Source organism: Hippocampus comes, unplaced genomic scaffold, assembly GCF_001891065.2.
Source record: "Hippocampus comes isolate QL1 unplaced genomic scaffold, H_comes_QL1_v1.1 scaffold374, whole genome shotgun sequence".
In the NCBI taxonomy this organism is placed as follows: Eukaryota; Metazoa; Chordata; class Actinopteri; order Syngnathiformes; family Syngnathidae; genus Hippocampus; species Hippocampus comes.
In genome coordinates, this window is record NW_017805416.1 from 181,623 (window position 1) to 196,073 (window position 14,451).

Below are 14,451 nucleotides of genomic sequence, written 5' to 3' on the forward strand. Positions count from 1 at the left end.
TGAGCCAAACATCAGTTCCTGGTTGACAGAACACTCGCAGAAGACTGCAGGTCCCGACATACCAACCTGTGCACAGCCTGGATTGATAACATAAAAGCCTGTGACTCGATGCCACATACATGGATCACTGAATGATTGGAGTTGAATAAGGTGAACAGGACTCTAAGAGCCTTTGTTGCGAACTCGATGAGGATGTGGAAAACCACACTTGAAGCCAATGGTAAGCCACTTACCCAAGTGTCCATCAAATGTGGCATATACCAAGGTGATGCACTCTCCCCACTGCTGTTCTACATAGGACTGAACCCGCTAAGCCAAGTAATCGCCAAGACTTGCTATGGATACCGCCTCCGAAATTGAGCTACGATAAGTCACCATGTAGAGGACTACATGGATGAGATAAAGCTGAATGCTAAGAGCGAAAGGGACATAGACTCCCTGATCGACACAACCAGGATCTACGGCAGTGACATCAGGATGTCATTCGGGCTTGAAAAATGTAGTCAGATGGTGACTAAAAGAGGCAAGGTAGTCCACACTGAAGGGGTCTCACTTCCTGAAGGAACAATAGCAGACATTGAGGACAGCTACAACTACCTCGGTATAGCACAAGCCAATGGCAATCTCGAAATGGCAACAAGGAAAGCAGCTACGGCCAAATACCTCCAGCAAGTGAGGCAAGTCCTAAGAAGCCAGCTCAATGGCAAGAACAAGACCCGGGCAATAAACAGCTATGCCCTGCCAGTGATCAGATACCCTGCAGGAATAATAAGGTGGCCAAAGGAAGAGATTCAGACCACGGATGTTAAGACCCGAAAGCTCCTAACCATGCATGGAGGGCTCCATCCCAAATCCAGCACCCTGAGACTGTACGCAAGCCGAAAGGAAGGAGGCCGGGGACTAGTGAGCGTGAGAGCCACTGTCCAGGATGAAACATCCAAGCTCCATGAAGACATCAAGGAGAAGGCTCCAACGGATGACGTACTCAGAGAATGTCTCAGGGGGAAAGAGGATGAGGTGCTGGAAGAGGGACCATCATGGGAGGACAAGCTCCTACACGGGATGTACACCGGACCATAAGTGAAGTGGCTGATCTCAAGAAGTCCGATGAGTGGCTAGAGAGGGCTGGCTTGGAGGACAGCACAGAGGCACTCATCATGGCTCCTCAGGAGCAGGCCCTGAGCACCAGAGCCATTAATGCCCAGATATACCACACCAGACAAGACCCAAGGTGTAGGTTGTGCAAAGGCACCTGAGACGATCCAACACATAACTGCAGGGTGTAAGATGCTGGTAGGGAAAGCTTACATGGAATGCCATAACCAGGTCACTGGCATAGTCTACCGAAACATCTGTGCGGAGTATGGACTGGAAACCCCAAGGACAAAATGGGAAACACCTCCAAAGGTGGTGGAGAATGACAGAGCGAAGATCCTGTGGAACTTCCAGATACAGACTGACAAGATGGTAATGGAGAACCAACCAGATTTCGTGGTCATCGATAAAGGGCAGAGGAAAGCCATTGTAGTGGATGTAGCGATCCCAAGTGATGGAAACATCAGAAAGAAGGAACACGAGAAACTAGAGAAATACCAAGGGCTCAGAGAGGAGCTGGAGAGAGCCTGGAAGGTAAAGGTGACAGTCGTGCCTGTGGTGGTCGGAGCACTCGGGGCAGTGACCCCCAAACTGGATGAGTGGTTGCAACAGATCCCAGGAACAACATCAGACATCTCAATCTAGAAAAGCGCAGTGCTGAGAACAGCAAGGATACTGCGCAGAACCCTCAAGCTTCCTGGCTGAATGTGGGACGGACACCACCCAAGGGGTGAGATGAGGAATTATTTCACACACACACACACACACACACACACACACACACACGCAGTGGTACCTCTACCTACGAACGTCTCTTCATACGACATTTTCAAGTTACGAAACGCCTCAACAGGAAAATACTGCCTATTGTTACAAAGAAATTTGAAGATGCGAAAGGTAAAAATACAGGTTGGGCTGCTACTCACAGCTTCAAGTTTCCTGAACGCAACATAAGTATGTAGCTGCTCTGCCATTGGCGATTACCGAGCATCATCCTGGCATCGCAGTGGCTAAGAGGGGCCTGTACTGTATGTGTCTGTGTGTGCCGATAGATAAATAGATTGATATGTGTCTATGCAGCATCCTCGTCATTTGCCCCTCGGGACATGAAGCATTCCGAAAAAGTGTTCACCAGTTGGCCGATTGCTCACTATGCTGATGTTTGCCTTGGACTTTTTCAAAGGATTGTTGAAAGCCGACAAAAGCAAACGTCCTTGGATCAGTTCTTTCCAAAACGCCAGGCAAAAACCACTTCTGAGAGAGAACATGAACCAAAGAGGGCAAAAAACAATGGCGCAGTTAAAAGTTAAATGACCATCATTTTTATTCTTTATTCTGTTCTTTGTTTTTTACATTATGCACAACTCTCATTTATTGTGCAATAATCTAATTGTAACATGTATTTGTTTCATATTTTGATGCATTTCTATGCTTTAGAAAAAAATTTGGCTGAATTTTGGGGGGGGCTTGGAATGAATTAGGGCATTTACATGGAGAAGCTTCTTCCAGAAAAAAATAATTTTGTAAGTAGAGGTAACACTGTATTTATAAAATTTGAAAAGTAAACCTCGATTGATGTCATCAGAGTGATATTGGATTGTAGCTCAACAATATTATACATTGATGCCATATTTACCAATGTTGTTTTTGCTTTTCCTAGACTGTGGTTTGATCGACAGACTTTTTAGTTTAATGGATAGTGTGAAACATGCACGCCCAAATGGCTTTCAATGAATGTAAAAAAAAAAAAAAAAAGCCAAAGAGTAGCAGCAGCAAAAACAACAGGTTCTATATCATAAATGGTGGTGCTGCGTGCAACTCCCACACACATACACAAATATCCATTAGGCAGCAGGCTGTGAATGCCAGTGCCAGTGTTTATGTCCTTGGTGTATATGTAATCTGTGTTCGAGTAATGGATGAGCAATTAACAGAGCAGCACAGTCAGTCACTCTGTTCAACTCCCCTCATATCGTTAAGTAGCTTTGTAACGGTAGACTTTCAGGCCGTCAGTAGCAAAGACTGGAAGAACTTAACTTGGGCACTGGTGGGAGGCCAAAATGTACAAATTGGGACCGGCTGCCACAGATGCGCCACTAAATTTCTAAAGCACAAATGATCCATTGAAGAGTCATCTTCCATAACAACGCAGGGAAATTCTGGTTCAGGTGTTTTTTTATTATGTCTGTTTCCAGCAAAGATGGGTACTTAACCCTATTTTGCCAGTCCGCCATCCGTCCGCGACCTGGTTACCCTGCCGTCATTGTCACTCCCTCCTTATTCGTATAATAATCGTTTTCCGTCCCCGACCATGCTCATCCTTTTAAAGAGCTTCCGTCTCAGTCCACCCCTTCCTCTGAAAAAAAAAAAAAGAAAAAAAGCATCCGTGTATAACGCCTTGGGAGAGAGGCTAACAGCAGAGCCCAGCCTTCTCAGGGGGGCAACATTAATCGCATGTATTTGCATAGCACTGTCGATCCCATCTTGAACTGCGTCTTTTGCCACAACCGCAAACAAGTATTATCATAGACAGCATTTACATTGCATCGACCAAGACGCCTTCTTGAGTACGCTGACGCTGCAACCAGCTGTATTGGATGTGGCAAAGTGAAGCAAATTGTGAAGGCGCTTCGCCCTTGGAGATGCATTATGAAGCAAAAACTCACTGGATTACTATGGAATTGCTGCTTTTGATTGCTTGCAAACATTGGCGTATTCATCATGTATACGCCTCTGTACCGAACCTTATTTTCAGTTATGCCGTGATTCGCTGTTGCAGATAAGACTGGCCATCAATCAAACAAAAATGACATCAGTGTTTATTGATATTTTTAATGTCTGAATTTAGATAAGCAATTCACACTGTAAGGCGCACCTAAAAAGCATTCAATTTTACATATGGATCAATATTCAGATTTCTTGGACGTAGCATTTTAAATCCTCAGTAAAGTGCTTTGTCACAGCTGCATTGGTTGTGAAAGCTCTCTATAAATAAAGCTGTATTGTATTATATTCTATTTAGGGTAGCTCCATCTAGTGGATGCATAATGCAACTGCAGCAACGATTGTGGCCTGTATTCTATGCGCCTTAGAATGCGGTGCACCCTATATATGAAAAATGTTTTAAAATAGGCCAATATGAAAAATGTTTTAAAATAGGCCATTCATTGAAGGTGCGCAAAATACTCTGAAGGGCCTTATAATGCGGAAAATACGGCATTTTTAATTCCACTCACAAAAAGATTTCCTTTCTTTGAATTGAGGTGAGAAGATTATAGGTCACATTACTAGTGGAAAATGTTTTGAAATGATGTATCTTGATCTCATCTTTTACAACACAAAACTGGCATTTGAACAGTGGTGCACCGACCTTTTTATAACTACCATACACCGAAGACCCTTGTCATGCTGCCACACCCTCAATTCGTCTTCTTTTATATGTGTGTGTTTGTGTGTGTGTGTGTGTGTGTGTGTGTTCTACTGTTTAATTCCCTTGTACATGAGATGAATAATTAATTGGGACTCATCAATATTCTGCTCTCATTAAATGATGGTCACTCATTCTGGTGCTGCACACAGCTAAGATGATTGACATGAATTATTTCTGTAATTTCATTTTGCCGTTAGTCATATTCTAAAGGTCAAACGATGATCCATTCATTTTTATTGCCACGTGGCCTGTGGTGAACTCTGTGAGCACTGTCAATGCAGAATTGTTGACAGTATTCATCACCCGAATGACCAACTCACCAAAACAGCCATCATCCCAGCCACGCACGCTGTAGCTCTCATGGTTTTCAACATGCTCACCAAATTGCTGCGAGCGCCACACAAAAATTGAAGTGATTGAAATGTTACTCAAAAATGTAATTGGAGGAGACAAACAAACATGAGTAACATCGTCAGTTACAGAAAATATATGACTTGTTCCATTAATTTATGGGAAGACAGCACATGCATCAACGACAAGATTCCTTTGATTTAATTTTGATTTAATAGCAATTGGCTGCAGCTCCCAAACTGCATATGGCTGTAATCAAAACCTGAAATAGCAGACAAACAATTCGAGAAGAGGCCAGCATCAATCGTCACCTTGGTTGAAATGACCCAGGTACACTAAAATGCAGAGTTGATAAGAAGTTCATCTGGCCATGCGCCATGACTCCTTCTTGTGACTGGCTCCAATTCAGTCCTTAGATCATTCACAATCCTTAGATTTGTATTGCTGAATAGACAAGATGTTGCAATGGTTTTTGGTTGTGGTTTCAAAAAAGGTTCTTTGTCACCTCTCATTTTAGATGTGCAACACTACACTTCAATGCTAGTTAGCACCTACCTTTGTGAAATGTAATTTAAAGACGCAAAATGATCATGTCTGCACATGAAAACTATGAGTAAATCATTCGCTGTGTCTCTTTCTGCCATCCTCTCCCAAGTACCTCTTTGAAATTTTGACACCTTTTCATGGCAGTCCTTCATTTCTTTTTCTATGAAACACTGACTCAATTTCCACATGTTGCTCTCACCATTTCCTCCTACACTTAACAGGCAGACAGACATTGGTGTTAACGAAGGCGGAATTAATCCGTTTATCTCACTGTAAGGAGAAGGGACAACCATTGGGGAAAGGTTTATTTTTCACTTCTCCTCATTCTTGTTTCGCTCACCCTGTCATGATTTTCTCATTCAGTGACATGTCCAGGTCCAAAGCAATTTTATTTTATTTTTCTAACACCACATAGCCATTTTCATTGAAAGAGGTGAGGTGGAGACATTATTAAACTCACAAGGCGTGTTGAATAGGACGGGGTCGCATTTCCATCTGGAACTGTGAGCTGACCGACTGTGCTTATGTTCTTTTCTCGCAGCTGACTTCAGCCCCAACACACTGAAGCAAAGAAATAAATACCCAAACAAGCTTGAATAAGCCTTCACTTTTGTTTCAAATCCATACGCAGTATCGCCAAGTAAACATTTTTGCTTTACCATATTTGGATGTACTCAAACTGGATGCTCCAATTCCACTCAAGGTGGTTAAAGTGTGCTTACATCTTTTACCGTATGTCATAATACTGTATAAAATTAGCTATAAATATACTGTCGGTACACGGAGAGCAAGCAGTTCTACGTGAACCCTGCGTACTGCCTGAAGACAGCTGGGATAGGCTCCAGCACGACCGGCGACCCTCATGAGGATAAGCGGATCAGTAAATGCATGGATGGATGGATGATAATAAGACCTAAATTAAGTAATTGTGTTGAACTGATTTCTACGGGAAAAGGGAAAATCAGCTTTAAAAAGTGTGAAATCAAACCCGTGTTTATGTTGCGAGTAAGTCGCCGGGCCCCATTATTTCACTGCTGTACCTTGTTCATCCCACTGCTTTACAGAAATGTGGGGCAGGTAAGTGATTTTGCAGAAATCCTTTCTTCTTACGACCGCCTCCTCTCCCAAAACATTTGCTCTCTAAGCCTCCACTGCTTATTCTCTCTCTCTCTCTCTCTCTCTCTCTCTCTCTCTCTCTCTCTCTCTTCTTTTTCACGTTTTTCTGGGTAAACACGGGTGTTCTCATGTTCCACAGCAGCTGGATGGGGGAGGATGAGTGTGTGACACCGCTTCATTCACTTCTTCCATTTTGTCCTTGTAGCAGCCCTATTTGATTAACAATGTGTGTGTGTGTGTGTGTGTGTGTGTGTGTGTGTGTGTGTGTGTGTGTGTGTGTGTGTGTGTTGCAGCCTCACGGTCATAAATTGCAATGTCACTGCCAAGGACGGAGGGCCACAAGTGATTTAATTCTCCGATTACTATTAAATCTTGTATTTTTAGGGACTCTCGAGAATTGAACAGCACAGGTACTTCTATATTCGAAGTGTCCCACCGCGTTGAGCATGCAAAATAACCACAAAAGCCTTTTGATGCCGGGTTTGGTTTGACAATAGATTTTACAAAACCTTGCAAGATTACTCATTGCCACCAATTTTCTTTCAAGTGTGAAAGAATTACAGATAATTGCCATTTGCAGGTATGCCGGAATCCACCCAACTGAACAATTAGATTTGGGAAGCCATGCTCATGCTTGATGTCTGCTTACGTTACCAACATTGCAGTCAGCTGCTGCTTCTGCTGCTTCGTGGTCTTGTTGTAACTACTAAACTCTGAACGGCTTGATGTCTGGTTACATTAAATAATCATTGTGAGTAAAACACAAAAATGGATGTTTATTACAAAGGTCTCTCAGGGTCCAGTGTACTGTGAGCCTTTCATTTTCTTTTTAGATTGCAAAAACAAAAGGATAGAGCTTCAGTGCAATGGGGTTAATTATTTTCCCTTTAAATGTATAGTCTTTTATTATGCATTTGTGATTTTCACCCTTTTCAGGGTCACACGGACTTGGGATCCAAACCCAGTTGACTTAAGTGGAGTTCATTGTGCACTTTCACGAACCAGCTCCATGTTAGCATCTTCAACATTATTTGGAAGTTACATTTTGCCAAGCTGGCACAAAAATCACTTTGTAAAGTCTTTGTTGTGACTGATAAACTAAGTTACGATATCTTTCGAACTAAATTGACCCTTATTACTTCCGCCAAGTATAAAAGTGATTCATTTCCAGAAAAATAAGGATAAAATCCTCAAATTCCCATCGTTTTAAAATCCATCCATCCATCCATTTTCCGAGCCGCTTTATCATCACAAGGGTTGCGGAGGGTGCTGGAGCCTATCCCAGGCGTCTTCGGGCAGTTGGCGGGGGACACCCTGAACCAGTTGCCAGCCAATCGCAGGGCACACAGACGAACAACCATCCGCCCTCACACTCACACCTAGGGACAATTTAGAGTGTTCAATCAGACTGCCATGCATGTTTTTGGAATGTGGGAGGAAACCGTAGTACCCGGAGAAAACCCATGCAGGCCCGTGAAGAACATGCAAACTCCACAAAGGAAGGCAAGCGCGGGATCGAACCCGGTACCTCTGCACTGTGAGGTCGACGCGCTAACCACTGTTTCACCGGGCCGTTGGTTTTAAAATTGAGTATGTAACACTGCACATATATATTATCATAATGCTTTAATAAACAATGTTACCTAGGCGAGGCTCAAAGCTCACCCGCGACCATATTTCATGCATGGACGAGAACAGGTGGTACAAAATGTCGACAGAGTAAAACTAAACAACCGAAATAATGTGGATGCACATGTGTCCACAGTCCAACTTTAACCCTTTCATGCACCAATAGTGATAACCTGTAACCTGATCACATGATAAGCTGTCCAATCTAATAACCGCTGTCCCTGAAAGGGTTAAACGACTCACGATGAAACGGCAAACTTTTTATGCTGTTAGTGGCATCTTATGTAAACTTGAGGACTCCCTCGCAGTAAAAATTGCACGAGTCTGTTTGTATATGGAAGACCCTGATGAAAATATTTTTGATTTAATTTTCTTGTTTGTGTTAACATCAATCTACCTTAATAAAATTAATTACAAAGATTCTGAATAGTTTTTTTGGGTGACTGACCTGTAGTCCCACCTCAATTAAATCTACCACTGTCTTCTTTGTCATTCGGGTTCAGTTTTGTTGGTTTTTGCTTGCATGAAAATTCATTTTGCTAGTTGCCATTTCAAATGTTTCAAAATGTTTTTTTTTGTATTCAAAATAGAACACGTTCCAATGCCTCTATCGGTGATTGTTTTTTTTTTGTCATCCGTCCTATCAACAAGTATCTCAAACGAATTGAAATATTTCACGTTAACCTTTGAGGTGCACCTATAAATGCACTGTGAGAATGCAAATTGAGCAACCACATCCGTCTCCTCCCTTTTGTTTTGAAAGGAGATACTCGAACAGCGAGGACAAGTGCTGCTATCTTCCCAACACTGCAGTAAGATGAGCAGTAATTTCAAATACTCTCAAAAAGACTGATATAAATGTGCACATCCACCAAGTGAGAATGCAGCTTTGACCTTGAAGCCGCCTGAGGAAATGTTATCTGCGCTAATGGTCATCTGGCAGCAGGATCAGCAGCATTACAAACTCACTCAGGCAATTTTGTGATACACGTGTGAAGTGAGAAGGAATCGGGCTCATGCTCGTTCATATGAATTCATCTAATTTTGCCGGAAATTCTATATGTGTGCGTGTTCACACTTCCTATGCTTCTCTTGTTTCGGAAAGCATTCATTTTTCACCAGAGACGTGTGGGTATACCGCTATGATGTGAGGTGATACCCATTATCTCTCCCACACACACACACACACACACACACACACACACACACACACACACACACACACATGCGCACTTTGGAAAGGATGCATTGCGGAAAGGCAGAAATAATTGCATAAGTCTTGCTGAACACCCCATTTACTTCAGTGGAAGGCAGGGTAAATGCGTGAGTAGGCCAATGTGTGAAGAGTCGCGTGCATTTCTGCAGAAATGCTCCAGCACTCAAACGGTCGTGTGTGTTCCCTTGCTCCACCCCACATGAAAGGACACTAAATCCAATCAATCCCCCCCCACCACAACGTATGTGTGCTCATAGCTAAAGCAGCAGGGATTATGCATGTGTGTCTGTCCTAGAAGACCTTTGGATACACTGCGCATGATAACTGCAGCCTTGCCTGGACCACCTATCAGTTCTGCTTCTGTTTCTAGGGGGCCCATTTGCTCTGCTGTAAGAGCAATGATCAATTTGAGGCTTATGTCTCGGAGGGTGTTGTGGGTTCTGCTCTTGTTTACCCCCCCCCCCCGACCCCCGTCATGTAATGCTATCCCTGTCCCTCCAAATGTCCCCAGAGTTTTGCACAAGAAAAATGGGAGAATGGGGTGGTGAAATGTGAGAAGAAAGGAGAAGGAGACATGAATAAGGAACATCGGTCTACAGTGAAATCTAATCCGTCCCTGGGAATATGGTGTTCACATCATATGGGGTGTGGAAAACAGTTGCAGTATTCCAAAAGGAAGGCCCAGCCCTTTATTGATGCTGATGCGTACAACTGAAACCCTTTAGGGTTGACATCAAAGAAGTGGTCAACAATACCAGGCACTTCCATCTGCATTTGATGCACAATTTTGAAATTTTAGCACATTTAATTTCAGCGCACCCTGTTTTCCTGTCAAAAAAAAAAAAGGATTGGAACGCATGACTGTAACAGTACTTTGTTGCGCATGTGTGTCCTATGACATTATTTATTGAAACAATAAACAGCGCCGAATGTCTATGTCCAGTTTGTCCAATTTCAGGTTTGGGATTTTCCTGAACAGATTACTTGAAAATTGAGAAATGGCAGTTACAGGCCATAGCTAGTACAGTCATTTGGAATATCCGAAAGAAGAAAGAAGTCATTTGTGTGCGACCAGACATCAAAGTTCCCTCAGTCCTGATTAATTTTCTGATTCCTGCCACGGAAAAACATCCCTGCTGCATGATTCTGCCACCGCCATGATTCAGCGCAAGGATGGTATTGGCCAGGTAATGAGCAATGTTTGCTTTTCTCCAACCATGACACCTAGCATTCTCGCCAAGAATAACGTCTTTTTTTTTTTTGTCTCATCTGACCCCAGAGAATTTAGGATCTCATGTTCTGGGAGTCCTTCAGATGCCTTTTAGGTTGAGTGCGAAGTGTTCTTCAATCGTGGCTTTATCTGGCCACTCCACCATATGAGGCGGATTGAAGAATTACTTCACAGGGGTCTGTTCTTCAGGAGGTTTCCTTTTTCCACCAAGGAATGTTGGACCTCTGACAGGGTGAACCCCAGAATCTTGGTCAACTCCCTGACTAAGGCCCTTCTTCCTCAATTGCTCAATTTAGACGAGTGGTCGGCTCCAGCAGGAGTCCATGTGGTTCCTAATTTTTCCATTTACCAATGATGGAAGTTAAGTGTACTTATTGTGACTTTCAAATCAGCACCATTCCCAAGATCTGTGCAGCAAGACAATCTTGTCTTGGCAGTCTGAAGCCAATTCCTTTGACTTGTTGGTTTGTGCTCTGACATGCACTGTCTACTGTGGGACCTCGTGTATGGGAGGTAATGTGCATTCCCAAATCATGTCCAATCAACTGAATTTTTGAGCTCCATAACAAAGCCAGCGAACTGACGAACATGTGATTTCTTATTTGCTGACGTTATTTTTAAAATACATTTTCAAAATTATATATCTTTTACAGTGTCAATTTGAATGCTGTGCGAGCATGTAGAATTTTGAGAAAAAAATGGATTGAATCAATTTAGTGACAAGGCAAAACTTACTGTGAAAAATGGATCAAGTATCCTCTCCACGAGTTGACAAATGTCAGCTGGCGACTTGGTGATGATGTGTTACCTCCATTAGAGAATGCACACTGGATGCTTTTTGTGCATGCTCACTTTTTTTTCTTCACATCTGGGACTCCACTTCCGCAAGTAGAATCCACCTGCCTCTTCTAAACTTTCTCGTTCCACCCCTTGTTGTCGTGAACACATAAATCATAAATGACACTGGCTCAGCGGTTGATTTGGGCATGGTCAGCTGTGGCTCATTTTCATGAGACAAGATTTGCTCCCCCCCCCCCCCCGCCACTCCCACCATAGAGTTGTAAAACAGGGCTAAGTGCATAATTCTTGATCTTGGGGGTATTTTGACAAAAGCATGTCAGTTGGGAACTGTACATTTTGAAAAAGAAAGTCTCCTGCAGGACAGATTTTGTTGTTCTATTTTCTGTAACATCCATCCATCCATTTTCTGATCCGCTTATCCTCACAAGGGTTGCGGGGGGTGCTCGAGTCTATCCCAGTTGTCTTCGGGCAGTAGGCGAGAGACACCCTGAACCGGTTGCCAGCCGGTCATCAGTTCCTATATGACGACAGCTCAAATTTTAGGGTGGAAAATAGAATCTAATTGGAAATAATACAATGTAAAGTATTCAGTGAATTCCAAATTGTATGTCAGGGGTATTTGAATGTAGTCACCCTGCTGTATTTTAATCAAGCTTTGTGAAGAAATGCGTTAGGGACTCTGGCCGCGTTGCCATTCCCTGAATTTCAGGGAAGTAAGTTATATAGTGATAAAATATTTTAGTCAGTGATTTCAAAGCTCACTTACGAGAGAACACAGATAAGTAAAAGTTACACATCAAACTGATATTGTTGTGGTTCGTTATAAAAGACTGCATTAGTCAATATCTTTTAAAACTTTGTTTCAAATGGAGGGGCTACGATATTAGATTGATCTCTGCAATAAAAAGAGCAAAGACAAACACTGTTGTTCAAACCAGCAGTATCAACTGTGCTATGCCCGTGAAAACAAGCCAGCAACTCATTCTAGGCCATTGAAGAATATGACATACAACTTATGTTTATTCTTTGACTTTTGACTCAGCTTGAGACTTGATTTTAGTTTTACTATTTTTGTGCTTTCTACTTCATTATTCATTTGTTGGTTTATTGTTGGTTGTTGTATGAATGATTTTTGCTCCATGTCCAGCACTTTGTATACAGCGGTGGTTGTTTTAAAGTGCTCTATAAATACAGTGGAGGTGAGTTGAGTGTGTGTTGGATAAGGTGTTAACTGCAATTGGAACAGCTTTTGGATTGTTTCGCTCGACCATATGCTACCACACATGCGTGCGCGCGCGCGCGCACACACACACACACACACACACACACACACACACACACACACAATGAGGACATCAAGTCAAAAGTTCAGTTCATATCCAATTAGCAATGCATTCATCTAGTTGACATTACAAAATAACAACTAACTTTAAATCATGACAGGTGCACATAGGCTCAGTTGTTTGACTTTGACTGTTGACTTCCAAATTACAATTAATGTTGAATCTAATGTTGAATCGAATCGTGACAAATGGTAAAGAACTTAGAACTGACTGATGAACAATGCCAAAATGGCAAGCACTGACAGAAAACTCAAACAGCTCCATGGAATGAGAGCAGATATAACAAAATGGCCGGAAAGTCAAACAAACCATTGGATAAATAAATGAGCAGATGACTAATGAATAAACCACCCACAATGCACTGACCACACATATTTTTTCCGCAGATTTGGATGGACATGTTGAAATGCATACAATCAATGGGTGCTGGTCAGTGGACTGTCTTCCTCTTGCCGCAACACATTGCCAACAGTGGGGGATTTACTTGTTTCAAAGGGACGATCAATGGTCAGCAGTGCTGTAATCTTTACTGATAGTGAGCTTAAAGTCAAAGTGACTGTAGAATTATAATGTTTAAACTAATCTCTCCTATCAGCAGCTAAAGATTATGACCAGATCTTTTTAACTGAACCATATCTGAAACTTGATTATGCATTTTTTTTCATGAGACTCATTACAATGCTGCAAGGAGAAATTCTCCTCACACTCTGCTGGGGGCCTTGCTCAAGGACACCTTGACAATCGCCGGTCAAGAGACTATCATCCATCCAACAGCTCGTTCGCATTTTATATTTTGTCCACAGTGTGACTTGCAGGGATGGAGCCAGTGCACAAACTGAATTCAGGTCCTGAGATAATTGTTTTCTAACAATATACCAGAACAATTTTGTGTTGGCATTCAATTCATTTGTTGTCATTCAACGTTTCAACACCATGCACATGCAAACAAATATTTACCTTGTTCATCCTTTGAAACACCGGGGTTGATGCAAACATTGGTTTTAGTCGTTTCTGGAAAAAAAGATGTTGCAAGAGTAATTAGATATAAATATACATATCTGTGAGCAAAACAAATGTATTGCACTTCTTTGGTGTAAAGCAAAAGACAAAAACATTTAGGTGGCGGTGTATTATGAAGCAATAACTGGGGTGTTATGGTCATCACTCATTTCAAATGACAAAATGAACATTCAGCTAATTGTCAGTGTTTGATCCATTCCTTTTCTGAGTTTAAAAAAATGATTACAATGAGCTGGCTCAGAGTTGACAACCACTTTTTCTGAGGTTGGAAAATAAGAGAAGCTCGAAATTCATTAAAGTAAGTAAAGTGAGTCCATCAGTGAGCTGCCATGAGTACTGTATTTCTGGCCAGTTCAATCTGTCCGAGTCGTTGGCGACAGCAAAACAGCATGGAGAACGCATTTACTGGTCCTACGTCGCATGTAGGTTTCACAAATCTGACACGCAGCCAAATACAGAAAAAATTGAAAATTAAACAGTGTTGTACACCTTTCAGTCCCACAGACCTCAATACCATGTGACCCATATTGTTTTAACTATTGATGTTACGATCAAGGTTTTGAGATGCCGATACCGGTTCTACCAATTTTTTTCGACATTAATTCATTGACTAATCATCCATCCATTATCTAAGTCGATCATCCTCTCGAGGGACGCGGGCTAATGGAGTCTA

General features: G+C 42.2%; 1 protein-coding gene across 7 annotated transcripts in view; it reads right to left on the minus strand.

Annotated features, from left to right (window-relative positions):
• fat3a (FAT atypical cadherin 3a) overlaps positions 1-13,772 on the minus strand; it is a 141,202-nt gene extending 127,430 nt beyond the window's left edge. For 5 of the 7 annotated variants that reach the window (XM_019873869.1, XM_019873867.1, XM_019873868.1 and 2 more), the window contains exon 1: positions 13,716-13,766. The gene's annotated coding sequence lies outside the window, so the exon portion shown is untranslated. Of the gene's footprint in view, positions 1-5,882; positions 5,984-6,462; positions 6,468-13,715 lie in introns of those variants that run through there. The other 2 variants (XM_019873864.1, XM_019873865.1) reach the window with 2 other exon arrangements.
• Between the last annotated feature and the right edge of the window lie 679 nt (positions 13,773-14,451).